Genomic DNA, 21,326 nt, shown 5'->3' with positions numbered 1-21,326 from the left:
TATGCATGTATGTATGTATACATATGCTTGTAGCATTTGTGATGAAACATGTATAATGTTAAATGAATTAGGATTAGGGTTGGATGAAGTGTTTGAATTTGGTTTTGAGCTAAGGTTGGGGTTAAGGTCATGACTAGAGATAGAATCAAGGTTAGGGGTATCGTTAAGGTTATGGTTACGGGCAAGGTTAGGGTTATGATTAGGGATAGGGTTTGGGTTTAGAGGAAGAATTAGAATTAGAGCTAGGGGTAGTGATAGAATTAGGGTTAAAGGAAAAATGATACATATTTTTTTATTAAATACATTTCAACTTATTTTCAACTTGTAGAAATATTTTTTTAATTTTGATTATTTAATTAATCTTTTTACCTAAAATTTACATTTAAATCTCTAAAAAACAATATATTTAAAAAAAAATTAATTCAATATTTATTTAATTGATTGAGTCACTCATAAAATTTCATCTAAATAAGTTAAGCTCTCTTATGTGATATATTAGCCCGTTGCAAAGGAGCACGTTGATTATTAAATAATGTTGCAAAGAATACAATGATTATTAAATAATATAATTCACATATTGTGTACATCTCTAAGTAACTTTTTATCCTCAATGTTTAAGTCAAGGTATTTGAATTTAAGCATTCATAATTTAGTCCCTCTTCACAAAATTAATATGGAAGGTTAATGAACAAAATTTTAACAAGTTTCAATTATTTTTAATGCTTGTCCAATAATTTCAATCCTCCAAAACTACTAAAATATAATGTATTGTTTGAAATTTATAGTAAAATTTTTAAATGAATTTGTTGAATGCCCTTTTAAATAAAAAAGATTTATTGAACCAAATACATATTATTATCTATAATTTTCATCCTTTCACCAAAATTAAATAAATAAAAAATGTAATGGTCATACACCTTGAACCAAATACATATTGTTGTCTATAATTTCATCCTTTCACCAAAAATAAATAAATGAAAATTCTTTATTATAAATTTGTTTTTTTGAATCTTAGAAATAATTAACTAAATATGTTTGAACTATTTTAAATTTATAATACAAAAACCTATCCTTGTGTAAATGTATGCCTAAACCTATATTTGTAAATATATGCCTAAACCTATATTTTTAAAATAATTTAAGAATTATTAATTATCTTTTTAATATATTTAAAAGTAAAAATCAATCTTTTTATTCTTTAATTATATTAAATATTATTTTTTAAATAATTAAATAATTATTCTTTCTTTTTTTTTTTGGAACAAATTAAAGTCAAATCTTGATAAAGTAAGCATTCTATTCTTTTTTATTTTTTATGGAAATCATTTCATTTTAAGGCGAAGCCCACTTTTTAAAGTTTGAAGTAATAAAAAAGTTTTCTTTTTTCGTAGACTTTAACGTGCACATGAAAACATATTTTACGTCTTTTCAACTTTGCTATAAATTAAAGGCAAAGTTTAAGAATATGAACATTTTAAGGTAATGTGATAGAATTGCCTAAAAGTGGAGCAATATTTTAAACGCCTTTATAATGTTTCACACCTGCATTGAATTTACATGCTCAGATGGATTTAAATTGGCCTTTGTATCAGTTCATACATGAATTAGCGTAATTGATTTGTGGAAGGGCATAGTATGTGCATCTAGAATCTTTATCAGAAAACCATAGATTCCAACATATTAGGGCACAAAGGAAACAAAGCAAATAAACTTGTGATTAGAAAAATTTATAGGTAATGAGATGAAATGAATCACAATAAACTGAATATGTGTTCACACAAGGCAGAGGCAACAAAATTGGCCTACAAATAAACTACCTGCAAACATTTGTTATTGTTTAAGATTTAAGAAACCCTAACAAACAATATATGACAGACCTTTTTGTGGTACAACTGGTGAGAGTTTTTTTCATAAACATATTCTGCCAACAAAAAGAGTTATAAAAAATTGAATGCAAGATGTTAACATTGACTAAATAACATTATGAATCAAATTACCCATCAAAACCAAGACAGCTATAATATACTATGTAGCAATAATATCAAAGTTGAACTTACAGACAAACAAATATAAGCAGATATTACCTGGGCAATATCTGTTGTAATCAATGAATTTCTGTGTTTTATGAAGAAATCAAAGCTGACCAATATCTGTGTGTGGCATGCAAAAGTGGAAACCTATTGAATAAAAAGAAAGGTTATTACCAGGTCAACAGTTCAAATCCTTGATATGCTTCCCGTCATTCATAAGAAGTGTGTTACACATGAACTGCAATAAAGAATTCCACAAAATTACTGTGCTTCATTTCTATTAAAGCGAATCAAATTTTAGGAGTTTTGTTAGGCCAGGGCGCCCATTAACCAATCATCTTTTAGATGATGATTCAATAAGTTTATATACACATAAATTTATTAACCTCCCTGAACTCTCACGCCTTTAAGGCTTTCCACTTATTTTAAGCAGCAATATTTCATGTAAATAAAATCTTTTGTCAAAGATTTGACAAAAATATTTGATGAAACATAAACCCTTAAATCGATTGGCTCCTCAACAGATTGTTGAAGATATTCTAAAATAAGAACGCCACGAATTCAAAACTCTTTTCTGAAACAACTTACTTACAGATTTGAAGCGAAATGATAAAAACATTCAAATGTCCGCCTATGATAAAAATAAGAATGCCATGAATTCAACATTCTTCTCTAAAACAAATTCCTTAAAGATTTGCAGCTGAACGACAAAAGGATCGATGCCTGAAAAATTTTCTCCATTGAAAATTTAGAAAAGATACAGAAAGGAATGCCGGTATTTCTTGCTTTGGCTTAAATATAAAATATTGACGGAGGAAATTGCAAACCTAATGCTCGTCGAAAGCATAAGAATGATGAGGTATTTTACAACCGCATAGCTATCGCAGTGACCAAAAGGAACAGATCATGTTCAGATAGTTGAGGCTTTGAACTTCCAAAGGTAAACAAAGAAGAAATGTTAAGAGATGTTCACTATATATGAATGGAGAAAAGTGGTAGAGTATGCAATAATGACTATTTTAAGTCATCTTTGTCATGCAAAATGTAACGCTCGATGGTGGAATGAAATGCGCTACAAAATGTAACGCGTGAGAGTAATATGCAATGCCCTACAAAATTGGATAAGTGTAATTTTCTGCTTGTACACCGTTACACAAATCTACTGACATAGCTGCCAGATATTGAAGTAGAGCTGCCTCAGTCATTATTTTTTTTGGAAGGAATTCGCTAAACTTAGGGTCACCCTAGCCAAGAATAGTCGCACTGGCCAAGAATATTCATTTGGCCAAGGATACAATCCGCTACAGCTATATCGCCGGTTCTTGAGATTTTTGACATCAGAATACACGTCAATTTTTTTATAAAATGGTTTTGTGTTAACGGACAACTTCGATCCCATTGTAGATCGCCTCTCGGCGAAATTAGCAAATTTTATGTTTTAAAAGAAAAAAAATTATTAATCAGAATATAATATAAAATAAAAAATAATAATTAGAATAAAACAATTAAATTAGATTTCTAATTTTTAAATGCATTTTTTTTTTAATTTTCGGTGAAAAAAAAATTAGTTCTTTTTTTTTTTTGGTAGGTAATAGGTTGAAGCCGTAATATTTTGAATTATTATTATTATGTTTGATTAGATTGACCCTAAACCTTCCCCATTTTTATGGAAGGCCAAGAGTCACAGCTTAGAATTTCACTTGAGATGTCCCTATTGGGAATTGAACTTGGGTCTCCACAATGAGAACCCAGTGTTTTAACCAGTTAAGCTCAACCCCTTGGACAATAATTAATTCTCTTTATTATTATGAGATTATATAAAAAAATTTAAGGTAAAAGGTCGAGGCCCATAAATATATATTAACAGTAAAATAAAGGATACAATAACTATCAAAAATATGATGAAATATGTTTAAACATGACCAAAAAAGAGCCCCCTAAGAGAGACAAAATTATAAATCTACCCCTAAAGATGATCTCTCGGATCATCATTTACACTGAATACAAATGGAGAAAATAGATTCCATAAAATAAATAAAGACTCAATTTGCATACCAAAATAAAATAGGCTATAGGTGATGAACTGAAAGTACATGCCTGTCATTCGATACCAAAGCAAATCCCACAAAATCCCAATCTAGAAACAATGAATCTTGATTTTGTCACTATCCTCATCTTCTTCTGCTAAAAAACTCACCCCAAGCTTGAACTCTTCTACTTCTAGGGAACCCATATCTAAAATTGATACCTCCCTTAAATCTACAAAAAAATACACCCCATTCTAGTCTTGAAATTTGTTATATCTTCATATTCAACAATACCTACTTTCATGTATGCTAAACATGCCCAATTGCAAGGATTACCATATTTTTTGTTGCTACAAATTCTCTGTCGAGGAAGCTCAACAAAATCATGTTAATCAAAACCCTCTCTCTTGAGTGTTGGAAGGGATCCCAATTGTCGAACTATCATCTCCTTGAACTCTGCAAGAAAAACACCATGTAGATTCGAAACATGCCAAATGCATATGTCCATATCTGGGAAGCTCAAGTCTTCATGAGTAGCCCTACCCACTCCCCTATCACAAAATGGCTCCACACCCCCCTGTCACAAAAAACTATCATGCTACGTAGCGGAGATTCCCCTTTCTACATTCTCCTATTTTCTATACCTGAACCAAAAAGGGTTTTTATATTATGTATATGATTAACCTCAAGGTTCGAAGCAAAATTTATCATCAAAATTCTGCTATATGATCTCTTCATTTGCCATTCATGGATTCATCTAAGGAATCTATGTCCATTGGTGTGGGGAATGAACTAGAATAGCCATGTGGGTCAATGTCTACATGTTTGAATAGCACCCTTATCCCATGAAACTTAGATATATCATTGGAGACCAAATGATTCACAAGAATCTCTACATTCTATTTTAGCCAAAAGTGAAATGGTACAAAAGATACATACCTTAAACCATTAATCATAGAGATAAATACTAATCTTGCCATCAGCTCCTCCAAAATTTCACCTTTGTCCAAGAACCCTCCAATTCATTGGTCTCCCTCAAATAGATTATACCTTGAGATTTGATGATTGAGCTCTTCCCAAGTGAAGAATGATGGTTGAACCACATAACCTACTATGAATTTTATAAATTCATTCGACTGTGACAAATCCATAATTATTGTTGCAAATCTTGACACCACCCTATAGGGTGGACTGAACTAATTAGCATCTAGCCATTCCACACCAATTACTTCTATGAGGGAATTCTCCACCTTCGAGCATGGGATGATAAATACCGACTGCAGATTAAGATGATTCACTTGGCCATGAGGGAAAAGCACATGAAATCTCCCTTGCAAAACTATTCTTGATGCCATGGAAGAAGAACCCCAAGCTCAAAAAACTAAACTTCATGATAATGAAAGATTTCACAACATTTTAACCGAATTGAGGCACATGCACGAGATATCCTATCTATGGCATATAATTTTGGGAGTGTTGAAGGACTCATTGAAATTGGTGGCGGCTTACGTGTCCTCCTTTTGTACTCCAATCCTAGCAATTTTCTCTCTTTCTATAAGATCATGCTTATCCGAAAGCGTGTGGAGATCGTCAACAGTTTGCACAACGTACTTCAAGGTGAATATTAGTTCATGTGAAGGAAATATGGTCTTGAAAAGCTCATAATGTCAATAATTATGAATTTAGGTGCTCCAAGATGCGGCCTCCAAATATATTGAAAAGAAATAATCAGGCATCTGCAAAAAGAGAAGAAGAACGTTAATTCCAACTAAATTACTTTATAATTGTGGTGCAAGAGCACCCAAAGACACAAATGAAGCCTAAAAGAGCCTAATATCACCCATGAGGGTAAAATGATCATTTGTAATAGGTTGATAGGTTTGTGAGTTAATAAGACCCAATTGATGTAAGGCATTGTCATGGTTGCATTTTATAAGCCACCATGGACAAATGACCATGTGGGTCACTATGAGTCTAGGAATGAGTCATGAAAATAAATATTTGTCTTAGAAACATCAAACCAATCCTTGGAATAGGTCGAATACACCTCAGAGTTGCCAAATTTGGAAAGTGCAAGTTGACAACTTTTGTTGTCATTGCAAAATGTAGACGTATAAAAATGACCACATTCCTAAATGAATATTTTTATGTTCATTTCTCTATTTAATTAAATCCAATTTAATTAAACTATCCACATTCCTCTATTTAATTAAATAAATTATTCAATTTATTTGAATTAAATTCACTATACCATTTAATGAATAAATCATTTTATTCAATTAAATCCCCCCTATCCACTTTTAATTAAATTCAAATTTAATTAAATAAGTTATCCCAAATTGAATAAATCTAATTTATTTAATTTCTCCAAATTGTAACCAAATTGAATGAAAATCAGTTAATTCAATTAAATCCTATTATCCCTCCATCCACTTGCAAAATCCCAAACCCCTTCCTAATCCCTTCTAGAATCTTCTAATCACTTCTAATTAACCTAACCCTCCTCTAAATTTTGTCACATCCCTAAGCAAAGGGAAGTCACTTCTCAAAAACCTTAAAGTCTTTGATAACCATTGAAGTTTTTCAACTTTCAACCACTAAAACCCTTAAAGTCTTTGAAAACCATTAAAGGCTTCCAATCTTCAACCACTTAATCCCCAAAGTCTCCAATAACCATTAATGGTTAATTCAAACCTTCCCACATGGTTAAAACATTTGTTTTGACTCAACCTCTATCCAACCCAAGGGTCTCATCAGGCCATTAATGCTTTGACCATGATTATCTCTTAATCATTTGCACAAAGGTTTATCCTTGGATTAACTCTTAATCCAGTGGGTAAGCCTAACTTAGACTTGACCCTTAGCCTTTAGATAACCATGAGGTCTTCTCAGGCCTTTAATGCCTCCAACCTCTTCTCTCAACCCAACCCTATGTTGACACTTGTCACCATTTCATTGGTACAAATTGTGCACATGGATCCCCAACTTTCAAACTTGGCCCTTGATTAAACCTTTCAATCCTGACCATCCATTGCCCTGTTTGTGCTATAAATAGAGCTCTCATTCCTCCATTCTTAACAATCATCTTTCAAATTTGAAGCATCACACTTATGCTCAAATCATTTCAAGCTCTCATTTCATATATGCTCATCATTTAGCCTCTTTTAGATCATAAATTAGACTAAATATGCATGTTTAGAGTAATTTCTTTATCATTTTAGCTCAATCATAGACTAAATATATCATGTTAGGATAGTATTCATAATAACCTCGTCATCTTATCATCTAGTTTATTGCATTTTTAGCATCATACATAGCTTCATATCTATTTCATACAAAATTTAGCAAAAGCATCTCTCGTTCTCATATTTGCCATCCCTAAACCATTTTGCTCAGTGATCTGAGAGCAAAAACGTTGGTTTGAGGGACATTGTGAGATAGAGAACCATGGGACCCTCCTTGGGAAGCTGAGTAATACTACGTTACTCCATAGCTTGCACCAAGAAGTCCTGTGTGTGTGTGTGGACTAGTATTCTAATAAATTTTCACATATTTAGTTTTATTTGCCCACTTTTCCCGCATACACAAAATATTGTAAAAAGGGATAACTAATCTTCCAACAGTCCCAAAGTTTGAAAAGTGGTTGGAAACCATTAGGGAGGCTATATTATTCCCACTTGGATTGATTATAGGGTTGTTGTTGGCATTTTTGTTTAAGTTGTTGAAATTGATGATGTTTTGGAGTTTGGAGCAATATAATATATTTGGAGTTTTCTGAAATCCTATATTTTTGTTGTTCATTTCTAACCAATATGGATTGGTGGATGCCTAAAACCAATTGGATGAGTTAGGTAAGTCTCTTACCTTTCATTTGAATCAATTTTTAGGTCTTGTAACAATCAGGTTGTAGAGATCCATCAAAAACTAATCAGACTGGTCACAAACCCTGTTGGTACCTAGGGTTTCACCGGAAAGATGCCCTTAATTTGACATTTTCACCAGAGGACCAAAAAACCTATGGGAAAATGTTAGAGGGCCCATTGTACCATAATATTTTGGTGTTTTTTTGCAGGGAGGCTACAAGCCCAAAGAGATTGAATTGACCCTAGGTGGGCATCTCTATGTGACCGCTTGAACTGAAGAAGTGGAAATCACTTGCAAAAGACAAAGAAGACGGGATCAAGTCCTGAAACCTTGGATTTGGTGGTTTTACACCTTACCCCACCTTTTAGAAGTGTTTTTTTAGTCGGGGGACTAATACAAGGGGTACTTTCTTTGTAAATTAGGCCTAATTGGCTTAATTAGGTCCGGAAGGACAGTAAGGGTATAGACCTTTCAACTTGTGGTTAGAGTCTATGCCTTTGGGGATTTTTGTAACTTGATAAAGGGTATCTGAATCAACCATTATTTTATCTTTTCCTTTGTAATTTTGTTAAGTTTTGTTTGGAGAACTCAACCGTTAGGTCTACTAGGCTACTAGTAGGGCTACTAGACAAATAGGACAGTTGTGAGACAAGTATCCCCTAACACATTTGATAGTCAGATCTTATGGGTGTTTTGTGTTGGTTGGACCACTAATAGACAAACCCAATAGTTTTCCATCCCACCAATACCAGAAGATTGTCTGCCATTCGCACAAGGGTAGAGTGTTTTCGTCTTACCGGTACCGGAAGATACTAAACTGGTATGGATCTGGTCACACAAATTATTTTGTGAGTTGAGTATTTGATAGGTGTGTTGTTTACACTTTGAACAAATAAAATAACTTTGTTTGGACATAGTAGTTATGGGTGAGAGAATGTTTTTATCTAGTTGTTGCCTAGCTCTGCATCATATTTGTATCAGAGCGCGAGTTGGATCACTTGGGAAAAGTGATTTGTGGTGTATGTCTGTGGAAGGAAGTGAGGGAGAGGCTAGCAACATGCCTCCTAAGAGTATGTCTCAAGATTCCATCAAGAATTTGTTTGAAGAGGTGTTTGAAAACATAGTGAGGGAGTTAGAGAAGGCCAAATGCAAAGGAAAGGAGGGTGAATGTGACTCTGATAAAGAAGAAGAATAGGGGGAAGAAGAAGAGAGCCCCAGGCAGGAAGCTGAGTTACTTGCAGACCAGAGAGCATTTATTGAGCTCCTAAAGTCCATTGGCAGAGAATCCTCATCAAGTAAAGATGACATCCCTATGTTTAGTGGGAAAATGAATGCAAAATAAGTGACGGATTGGATTGGGGCATTGAACAACCATTTTGAATGCAAAGAGACCCCTGAGAATAAGAAGGTTATCTTTGTTAAGTCCAAGATGAAAGGAGCAATGCTCACTTGGTGGAATTACCTCCAAGGCAAGAGGGTGAAGGAAGGTAGAGGTGTGATAACCTCATGGGATAGAATGTTGGCAAAAGTGAAGGCGCAATTCATCTCGATAGACTATGAAGTCCAAGTCTACAAGAAGTTGCAAGGTTTGAGGCAAAAAGACCTTGATTTGAGTACATATACCTATGTAGGGGAAAAAGTGAGACTAAGTATGGAAACCCTAATCCCACTCTCATACACACTCATGGAATACAAAAGAGCCTAGGGAGGTAACGCACGTCGGCTACTTCTTATAAGAAAGAGAGAGTTGTGGATTACCTCTTAGGTTTTCTATTCCTTTGTTGTAAATGAGAGAGAGGAATGATGCAAAATGCAATCTAACCTAGAAAGCAAGTAAGCAAACAAATCCTAATCTGAGAATGCAGATCAAAGAACAACTGATACACTGCAAAAAAGTATAGATCAAAAGACAAAATCAGAGGTGCACTTGTGTCTAAAATCTGAGCAGAAATGTCTGGGACCAAGGTGCCATGCCACTGTCCTGATTCTGCAATTCTGGAGCTGCAACTAAGAGGAGGGATTCTGAGACCTGTGAATTATTGTTCTGTCAAGTCCTGTTGATAGAGAACAGGACCAAGGCGTCACGCCCCTGTCCTGGGTAGGACCAGGGCGTCATGCCCCTATCTTGGGTAGGGCCAGGGCATCACGCCCTTATCCTGGGTAGGACTAGGGCACCATGCCCCTATCCTTGATAGGTTTTCTACACTTCTAAAGTTTCTGAGTGATGTAGATGCCTGTTCCAGACTTGTACCTGCTTCCAGATTCCAGTTTCTCCACCTACAAGCTGAAAAGGGAAGGTTTGGGGTGGTTATATAGGGTTTTGTCATAGTCAAACCCCTATGTTGGTGGTTTCCACCTCCACAAATAGCCGATAATGTACTGAAAATGTGTGTGCAAGAACCTTGTGTATATGCGAGATCCTAAGAATGAAAGTAAACAACCTAGAGCAAACCTAAAGAGTAAACCCTAATTGCCTATAATTGATAAATTAAATACTCTAAATCCATAATGCAAAGTGATCTAAAGCATGAATATGAATCAAAATGAAGCTTATGCAAGGATATGAAAACAACATGAAACCATACCCAACCCAAGGGAGAGATACAAGCCAATCGTCATTCGGTGATCTCCTATTGTTCTTCTACATCTTCAAAAGCCCCCAATTGATAAAATGATGCTTGATGAATGTTTGATGGATGGATGTTGGATGTTTTTGAAGACTTCAAAGATCTACTCTTTTGCTGCAAACAAGGCTCTAATACTCCAAAAACCTGATCTTTGATTCTTAGAAGAAGACCCCTTCAAATGAAGAAAGAGAGCTCTTAAGTATGAAACCTTAGATCTTAATTTTATGTTTAGGCCGACCTAGGATTTGAATTCCCCACTGATATTTTGGGGTTAAGCATTATCATATCATAGGATTGTGCTCTCGAAATTTCAGGGAAAAAGTCGCGGACCATGTGCATTTATGCCATGGTCCGACCAACTTTTCACTGAATTTTCAGGGCCATTAGATATGATGATATTAGAGCGCATCCCAAAGTTAGAGCTGATTTTGAGATGTTTTGATATGTGAAATCGGGCCTAAACGATCAAAATAAGACATAATTAAGGTTTATGATTAAATGATTCATTGGAGGAATAATATGAAAAGGGGCACACTTAGGGTAAAGGGCCCAACTTTGTAATGTGTAAAGTGACAAGACAAGACCTTAGATTAAATTAAATTAATTAATTAAATGCTTAAAAGGGAATGAGAAATGCAAGATGCAAAACACAATAAGGCGGGTGCTAACCTAAGTGTGAAATTGTACCACCCTAGCAAGGATGTACAATTTACGACACTACAATACCGAGGATTTCCATAGGTTGAGTCTAAGGACCAAAAACCATGAGGAGGAACCATAGAAAGTGGCAAGATATCTTAGTGGATTGAAATATAGTATCCAAGATGAGATCAGCATATCAGCACCGGAGACAGTGAACAAGTGCTTTCAACTAGCACTATGAGAAGATAAGAAGCTAAAGAGAAATAATGATCTGAATAATAGAGGTAGAGGGGGAAGAAACTTCAGAGGTAGAGGCCCTATGAATGGTAGAGGATAGATTCCTAGGCCACAAGGAGAGGCTAATCAAGAAAGTCAGCATGGAGATGGTAACACAAGAGGGGGTTTCAGATGAAGAAGACCCAATCATAGAGGTAGATTTGGTGGAAGAAGCTCGAAGCCTTTCAGAAGCTACAACTGCAATCAAGTAGGTCATGCCATGGCTAAGTGCCCTAAGAAGACCAGATCAAGCTCCCAAGGAGAGAGGAGAACACATTTGGTTCAAGACACTGATTGTCAGAGTGTCAATTCAACTAATTCCTATGGACTTCCAGAGAGAGAAGAAGCCTTGATGACGAGGGCAACATTGTTGAAGGTACCAAGCAATACCGAACCTCCACAAAGGATGACACTCTTCCAGACCACATACAAAGCAGGAGGCAAGGTATGTAAGGTTATAATAGATTCAGGTCCAACTGAAAATTTAGTATCCTTAGAAATGGTAGAGAAACTAAAATTGAGAAGAATTCATCATCCATTTCCATATAAAGTTTCTTCGCTTACGAAGGAAAACAAACCTTGGTAGAAGTGCAATCATGGGTTTAATTTCAGATAGGAACATACAAAGACAAAATATTGTTTGATATTGTTGATATGGATGCCTGCCATCTTCTTTTTGGGAGACCATGGCATTATGACCTCAAGGCCCATCATGATGGACACAAGAACACCTACTCCATCACCAAAGATGAAAAGGTGATTGAATTGATACCCCTGCATGATAACAGTGAGGATCAGAAGGAGAAGGAGGGCAAGATCGTGATCATGGAAGGAAAAGAGTTCCTCAAGGCAATCAAGGAAGAGGGAACACCTTGTTTTGCAGTGATGTCAGTACCAAGGCCAGAAGAAGAGCCCGTTGCAAATGGCAAGGTAGAAAAGAAAAGGGTGACAGTCCTTGAGGAGGTGAAGGAAATGTTGAGAAAATATAAGGACATAGTTGCTGATGAGTTGCCAAGAACCCTACCACCAATAAGGGAGATAAGTTATTGCATTGACTTCATTCCTGGTGCCACCTTACCAAATAAGCCAACCTACAAAATGACTCCCCGACAAAATGAGGAAGTTGCAATGCAGATCCAAGAGTTGCTTGATAAAGGTTTGATAGGGAAGAGCTTGAGCCCTTGTGCAGTCTTGATTGTCTTAGCACCAAAGAAGGAGGGAACATGGAGATTATGCATTGATTCCCAAGCCATTAACAAGATAACCATCAGGTATAGATTTCCTATGCCTAGAATAGAAGATTTGCTTGATTTTTTAGGAGGTGCAAGATATTATTCCAAGATTGATTTAAAAAGTGGTTATCACCAAATAAGGATTAGAATTGGTGATGAATGGAAAACTATTTTAAAAAAAAATGAAGGATTGTATGAATAGAGGGTGATGTCATTTGGGTTGTCAAATACCCCTAGCACTTTCATGAGACTCATGAATGAGGTGTTGAAGGAGTTCATTGGTAAGTTTGTCATAGTGTATCTAGATGACATCCCAATGTTTAGCAAGACAAAGGAGGAGCACATAAAACATTTGGATATGGTCTTGAGAAGGTTGAATGAAGAGAAACTAATGATAAACATGGAAAAGTGCGTGTTTTTGTAGGAAGAACTGAGTTACCTTAGATTTGAGATTTCTAGAGGAAATCTGAAAATGGATGTTGATAAAGTGAGTGCCATCCTCACATGGTCAACTCCTAGAACAATCGATTATGTAAGGAGTTTTCATGGCCTAGCTACCTTTTATAGGAAGTTTATAAGGAATTTTAGCCAGATTTGTGCTCTAATGTTTGAGACCATTAGGGGTGGACAGAAGTGCAAATTTTCATGGACCAAGGAGGCGGATGAAGCATTTGAAACGTTGAAGAAAAAGGTATCATAGCAACCGGTTCTTACCTTACCTGATTTTGACAAAAGCTTTTAGATTGAATGTGATGCAAGTCATTTGGCAATAGGTGTAGTACTTGGCTAGGAAGGTAGACCAATTGCATTTTTTAGTGAAAATTTGAATGATGCTAAAAAGAAATATTCTTCCTATGATTTGGAGATGTATGCATTAGTTCAAGCACTAAAGAAGTGGAGGCATTATTTGCTTCCCAAAGAGTTTGTTGTCTATACATCTAATCAGGCACTGAGCTTCCTAAATAGTCAAGAGAAATTGAGCCAAAGGCATATGAAGTGGGTTAAGTCCATTTAGGCCTACACCTTTACAATCAAACACAAGAAAGGTGTCTCAAGCAAAGTTGCAAATGCTCTTAGCAGGAGGGCACTAACAGTTTCAGAAATCCAGTTGGAGAGTGTAGGAGTTGATTCCCTCAAGGGTATGTATGTTGTAGATGAATATTTCAAAGACATCTACAAGGTATGCACTGAGTTTGGTAGTTGATGTCATTTAGAGTATTCTAATTATTTGATTCAAGATGATCTTCTTTTCAAAGGATGACAGATATGCATTCCTAAATGTTCAATGAGGGATAACATAATTAAGGAGAAGCATAGTGTTTGTATGGGGGGACATTTTAGTTTAGACAAAACTCTTGAGTTGGTGAGAAGATTTTATCACTAACCTAAATTGCAGATAAATGTCAAAAAATTTGTGGATTCATGTGTGGTGTTTCAAAAGGCCAAAGGGACAACAACAAATGCAATTCCTTCAAGACCTTGGGAAAGTGTGAGCATGGAATTCGTGATGGGTTTGCCAAGAACTCAAAAAAGTTTTGACAATGTTTTTGTGGTTGTTGATAGGTTTAGAAAGATGGTACATTTATTGCCATGCAAGAGCAAAAGTGATGCTACATATGTTGCAAACCTTTTCTTTAATAAAGTTGTGAGAATACATGGTTTACCCTTGAACATTGTGGCAAATAGAGATGTGAAATTTGTAGGACATTTTTGGAGGACTTTATGGAGGAAGTTAGGCACAAACTTATCTTTTAGTTCAGCTTATCATCCCCAAATGGATGACCAAACAAAAGTGGTCAATAGGTCACTCAGAAACTTATTAAAACAACATGGTGAAAAGTGGGATTCCATCATCTCCCAAGAAGAATATTCCTATAATGATCCTGTCAATAGGAGTACTGGAAGAAGCCCTTTGCAAATTGTCTATGGATTGAATCCAAGAGGGGTGTTGGAATTGAGAAATCTACCCTCAACTGAACATATCAGTGCTTGTGGAGAAGAATTTGTTGAAGGGATAAAGGAGATTCATGACCAAGTCAGGATGCAATTGCAGAGAATTACAAAGAAGTACAAGGAGAAGGTTGACAGAAGAAAGAGAGATGTGCAGTTCCAAGTTGGAGACATGGTATGGGCAAATCTGAAAAAGGAGAGATTGCTAAAAGGGAAACACATAAAGCTCACGATGAGAAAGGTTGGGCCTTGTCAAATACTCAAGAATTTTAGGACCAACGTATATGAAATCCAATTACCTTCAGATATCGGTATATCCCCAATCTTCAATGTTGCAGATCTGACACCATTCAAAGGTACAATGCAGGAAGATGGTACATTCCCAGTGGAAGATGTTGTAGACATACTTAAAGACTTTCCAAGTCAAGAGCCACCCAATTTGAAAGGATATTGGACATCAATATTGTGAAGAAAAATAGGAATAAGGTCTACAAATAATACCTTGTCAAGTGGCAAAGACTCCCTTGGGTAGATGAAGACTAGATGAAGAAACATGGGAGTACATTGCAGGAACTCATCTCAAGTGGACTTGAGATTCAATCACTCGGGGAGTATGGTGTGGGAGCACCCAAAGACACAAATGAATCCTAAAAGATCCTAATATCATCCATGAGGGGAAAATGATCATTTGTAATAGGTTGATAGGTTTGTGAGTCAATAAGACCCAATTAATGTAAGGCATTGTCATGGTTGCATTTTATAAGCCACCACGGACAAATGACCACGTGGGTTAGTAGGATTCTAGGAATGAGTCAAGAAAATAAATATTGGTCTTAGAAATATCATACCAATCCTTTGAATAGGTTGAATACACCTTGGAGTTGCCAAATTTGGAAAGTGCGAGTTGACAACTTTTGTTGTCATTGCAAAATGTTATAAAAAGGGATAACTAATCCTCCAACGGTTCCAAAGTTTGAAAAGTGGTTGGAAACCATTAGGGAAGATATATTATGCCCACTTGGATCAATTCTTGGGTTGTTGTTGGCATTTTTGTTGAAGTTGTTGAAATTGATGATGTTTTGGAGTTCAGAGCAATACATTATATTTGGAGTTTTCTGAAATCCCGCGTTTTTGCTATTCATTTCTGACCAGTACAGATTGGTGGATGCTTGAAACCAATTGGATGAGTCAGGGAAGTCTCTTACCTTTCATTTGAATCAATTTTGAGGTCTTGTAACAATCGGGTTGTAGAGATCCATCAAAAACTAACCAGATTGGTCACAAACCCTGCCTGTACATAGGGTTTCACCGTAAAGATGCCCTCAATCTGACATTTTCACCATAGGACAAAACAATAGTGGGAAAATATTAGAGGGGAAATTTTACCACAATATTTTGGTGTTTGTTTGCAGGGAGGCTCCAAGACCGAATAAAATTGAATTGACCCTAGGCAGGCAACTCTATGTGACTGCATGAACTGAAGAAGTGGAAATCACTTGCAAAAGACAAAGAAGATGGGATAAAGTCCCAAAACCTTGGATTTTGTGGTTTGACACCTTACCCCACCTTGAAAAAGTGTTGGTTTAGTCTAGGGACTAATACAAGGGGTACTTGCTTTGTAAATTAGGCCTAATTGGCTTAATTAGGCCTGGAAGGGCAGTAAGGGTATAGACCTTTCAACTTGTGGTTAGAGTCTAAGCCTTTGGGGAACTATGTAACTTGTTAAAGGGTATCTGAATCTGCCATTATTTTTTCTTTTCCTTTGTAATTTTGTTAAGTTGTGTTTGGAGAACTCAACTGGTAGGACTACTAGGCTACCGGTAGGGCTACTAGACAAATAGGACAGTTGTGAGACAAGCATCCTCTAACACATTTGATATTAAGATATTATGGGTGTTTTGTATTGGTTGGACCACCAATAGACAAACCCAATAGGTTTCCATCCCACTGGTACCGGAAGATTGTTTGCCATTCGCACAAGGGTAGAGTTTTTTCGTCCTACCAGTACCAGAAGATACTAAACCAGTATGGATTTGGTCACACAAATTGTTGTGTGAGTTGAGAATTTGATAAGTGTGTTATTTACACCGTTAACAAACAAAATAACTTGGTTTGGACATAGTAGTTGTGGGTGAGAGAAGGTTTTCACGTAGTTTTTGCCTGGCTCTGCATCAAACTGTCTTCCTTGATTTTGAGCACCCTCCAATTCAATTAATGCCTCAAATCCTTGAATACAATGTAACTCATTATGAGAGTAATTCTTTTCTCCTTGAGAAAGAATGCAACCTTGGTTCGGTAGAAAATTTGCAAGAATTTTTACCTCTTTTTTTATTTTCAAAAGAAAAAAAACATTTTTTTATTATTATCAAATTCTATAAATTTAAAACACAATTTTGTTTTCAAAGTAGAGAAAAAAAGTATTTAATTTTCTTTATTTTTATTAGATTTTTAAAATTTAAAATTGATAAGTTTTTTTTTGTTTTGAAAACAAAATCCTATCCAAGGTAATGTTTGTTTCTTTCAAAATAGAAATCCTCTATTTAATCATGGTTGGAGTTTATTTGTGGTGTCTTTGAATTTGTTGAGTTTTGAAATTTTGGGTAAATGCAAAGGTAGCTTTTACTTTTGTGCATTTTCTTTACAGATCTTTCTCAAAATTTTAAATTTGATTTATATCTAAATCTAGATATACAATTTTCTAATTGCCATAAATTTTAGTGTATATATTAAAGGGAGAAAACATCTAAACAAAGATCGGCAATAGCATTTGATCTTTTGAGTTATCAATGCAACAATTATCGAGGTAAACATAATAATATTTGTGTCTTTCTAGTTTCATTTTTTGACTATTTGAGATGGATACCATCTTTGAATTCAATATTTTATCATATTATGCTATGATTTTCAATACATCAAATATCTCTTACTTTTTAGGGGTTTAAAATAAATGTTTAGCATTGCAAATTATGCTTCGTCCCTTGAAAATTTGTGAGAAATGAAAATTTAGCATATTATTTATCTTCTAGACCTCACAAAATTCTCACATGAGAGTAATATTTGCAAAATATAAATCATTGAAAAATTAAGAAAGAAAAGATATTTAAAATTACAAAAATAAAAAAAATATATTACTGAAAGTTTAATCAAATATTTAAAATTTATCTATACTAGATATAATTTTTTTTTATTAATATAGCAAGGACCTAGGAAAAGTCACCAACAATCTTGTAGTGACACCAGAGACACAGTAAAGACACCTCAAAATGGTATTGTAACATGTTAGAGTCCATTGATGCTGGATTGAGCACGAAATTGGCATTATCGATTATTAACAAATTGATCAGACTGCACTAATGCTGGATTGTATTGTTTTCTTTCTTAGGAAGGTTTGGTTTACTAACGTGTATATTATTTATGGCCCACAAAGTTCTAAGATCGTATGGTTTCAAATTTGTTACTTCTAATTCAATGTTCTCCCAACCAATAGCCTGTAGGCAGTGGCTAAAATTTAATAGTAATATGCAAGTCACCTTCCAAAATTGTATACTTTAATATTATAAGGGTTTCAAACTTCAAACTTAAAGTTCAATCCTTGTAGTTGAATTTAAACATGCTTCTATTATAAAGTACAATCTTTTTTTTGGCCATTAATATAGATTAAATTGGAATGAATTAAGAGGCATCAACTTCCACATTCAATTGGTTGGGATAGGAACAGGCATTTATATATGCTAGTTAGATAGTACCTTTTTTATTCATGTCCCTTTGGTTAGGCTTAATTTTCAAGTAAGCATAATAGAAGATAGTAAAATTGGCTGCCCTACTATGGGTTGATGCATTTTTGTGGACATTATAGTTGTCATGTTTAGAGTCTGAAGCTGAAAACTGATGTTTATAATTTGAAGCTTCTGAAAGAAAGCAATAGTAACCAAAACAAAACCCTTATCCTAGATTAGCCACAAAAAATTCCAAGGTCATCTTTAATCCTCCTCTAAACTACTTTTTCACATAATTATAAAACTTATCCAAAGATTTAACTACACACTTATCCTTAACAAAATGTTGAACATGTTTCAAAAAAAATTCAACATACAATAGTCATTTGCCAATCATTATTGTTTGAATAAGGGATCAACATGGCACCAGTGATAACTTTATAGTTAATAAAGATCACATGTATAAAGCACTTAAGTACAAAGTAGACCATGCCAAGTTTTACTCTGATGTTAGAATTGATGAAAATGCTCTGGACAATCTACAAAGCCCTTCAAAATGAAACAATCTCATGCCATTCTCCCCTTCTATTACTTGCACCAATAGGAGTTGCAACATTCAATATAGGAGCCTATACAATTCATTCAAAATTGAAAATCCCAATACAAGATTTTACTCAGCTAGAAGGAATAAGACTTACAAGTTTTAAAGAAGAGATAGCACATAACAAATATATTTTGATTGATGAAATGAATTTCATTCATCAAAACATGCTAAAAAAAATAGATTCTCGACTCCGACAAGCATTCCCATAAAATGCACATATAATCTTTACAGGTACACCTTTCATTATGACTAGTGAAACCAACTATTTTATATAATATCTAATATAATTCATATCTATGAAACTTCTATAATATTACTATATAGTTTTAAAAATATTTTTAGTGAATCATCTTTCAACAATATCTATAATTTTAATTGGAGATTTGGGTCAGTTGTCTCCAATCAATGATATATCAACATATGACAACAACAGACAGACAAATTAATTATGGGAGGAATTCAAAACTGTGATTACATTGGATAAAATTTTTAGACGAGATGGAGAAAACATACAACAACAAAGATATCATCAACTTTTGACAAATCTAAGAGATGCAAACCCAAACATTGATGACTGGAGGTTGCTTATGACAAGAACCCCTTTTAACATAGATGTTGCAAGTAATGTTGAGTTTAACAATACTATCCATTTGTTCTCCGCAAATGAAAATGTTTATAATCATAATAAGAAAATGTTATATTCATTGAAGCACCATGTTGCACATAATGTTGCAATAAAAGTAGCAAGTGCACATCCAGCATAAGATTTCTCAACTGATGAATTTGAACTAAATATATTGATTAGTAAGAATTCAAGGGTCATGTTGAATTCAAATCTTCAGATAAAAGCAAGACTTGTAAATGGAGCTCTCAGACATATTTGAAATATTGTCTACAAACTAGGAAGTTCCCCACCTGAACCACCAACATATGTGATGGTTGAGTTTTACAATTATTCAGAAATACTATTTGAAGATAAGCATCCAAATACAATTCCAATAAAAACAATGCAAAGGGGCAGAACATATGAATTGTCGTTAAAATTGGCATGGGCATTGACAATGCACAAATCTCAAGGATTGACTCTTTCAAAAACCATAGTTGATATAGGACCAAGAGAAATAACATGATTGACATTTATTGCAGTATCTCATGCAAAGTCTCTAGAAGGTTTGAGAATAATGTCGGCATTCACATATGAATGTTATGAAAAAACGGAAAAGGGTAGACAACTTGCCAAGCGTAAAGTTGAAGAAAAAAATTTGAAATTTTTAGATCATTGATATAATATATTTTTCTCCAAATTTCCTCCATGACTTTTAAGTTTTTTTAATATAAATATCATATCTAAATAGCAATTTCTCAAAATATTATATATAAAAAAATCCTCCATTGCATTGTGTATAAAAAAAATGCTAATTCAAAAATATGAAAAATTAATGTAATATATTTTTCTTCAAATTTACTTCCATGACTTATGTTTTCTAATATCAAAAAATTAAAACTAGTATGAAATAAATTATCATTAATAAATATCTTATTTTTATCACAATAGCAATTTTTAACTTTTAATGTATAGTCATATGCTTTCACAATGTGTAGGAAAGAAACTTTAACTAAAAATGGTTTAACATTGACCAAAATCATGTTTATTTGATTATTTCCATTTCTCAACTCACATCATTTTATAAATAAAATTCATGTAACGTTGAATACCTTCCATCATTTTTCTTGTTACGATAAAGAGAAATGCTACATATATGTTGTTCTAATCTATTTCCTATTTAACTACATACATTTACTGTAGTGCCCCTCCCCGATTCATCTTTCCTTTTGTGCATTGATAGACTATATTGATATAGCACAAATTATTTTATGATACTTTGATAGATGTTTATGGATTTATCTATGATTTGGATGCTTCATAGCTAATGATAGACATATCATATTTGCACTTGACATTATGATTTAATGTGGATGATGATATTCATGGGCTCTTATTTGATGATCTATATGTACTCATTTTATATGCATGGTTCATATTTGCGTATGGTGATTTGATGGTATCTTACTATGAGCTAACCTCACTTTATGGTTGTAATTGATATGATGACTATGATGGTGCTTGGTTGTTCTGACTGTCTTCCAATGTGTTTGTGATAGGGACGATGTCATACCACTCAATCATGAGTATGATATAACGTTGTGATTCCCTTTAACTTGTCTGTCTATTTCATGATATATGTTATTATATATGTTGTTGTGCATGTATTGGTGGTGGCAAGATTGCATGTACTAGATATCGACTCCACATGGCTTCACAGGTTTGAGCGTATCTTCATCCCAATGGCAAGTTGA

This window comes from Cryptomeria japonica, chromosome 1 (genome assembly GCF_030272615.1).
Source record: "Cryptomeria japonica chromosome 1, Sugi_1.0, whole genome shotgun sequence".
NCBI lineage: Eukaryota > Viridiplantae > Streptophyta > Pinopsida > Cupressales > Cupressaceae > Cryptomeria > Cryptomeria japonica.
The sequence above is the reverse complement of the archived record's forward strand: the minus strand, read 5'-3'. Positions refer to the sequence as shown.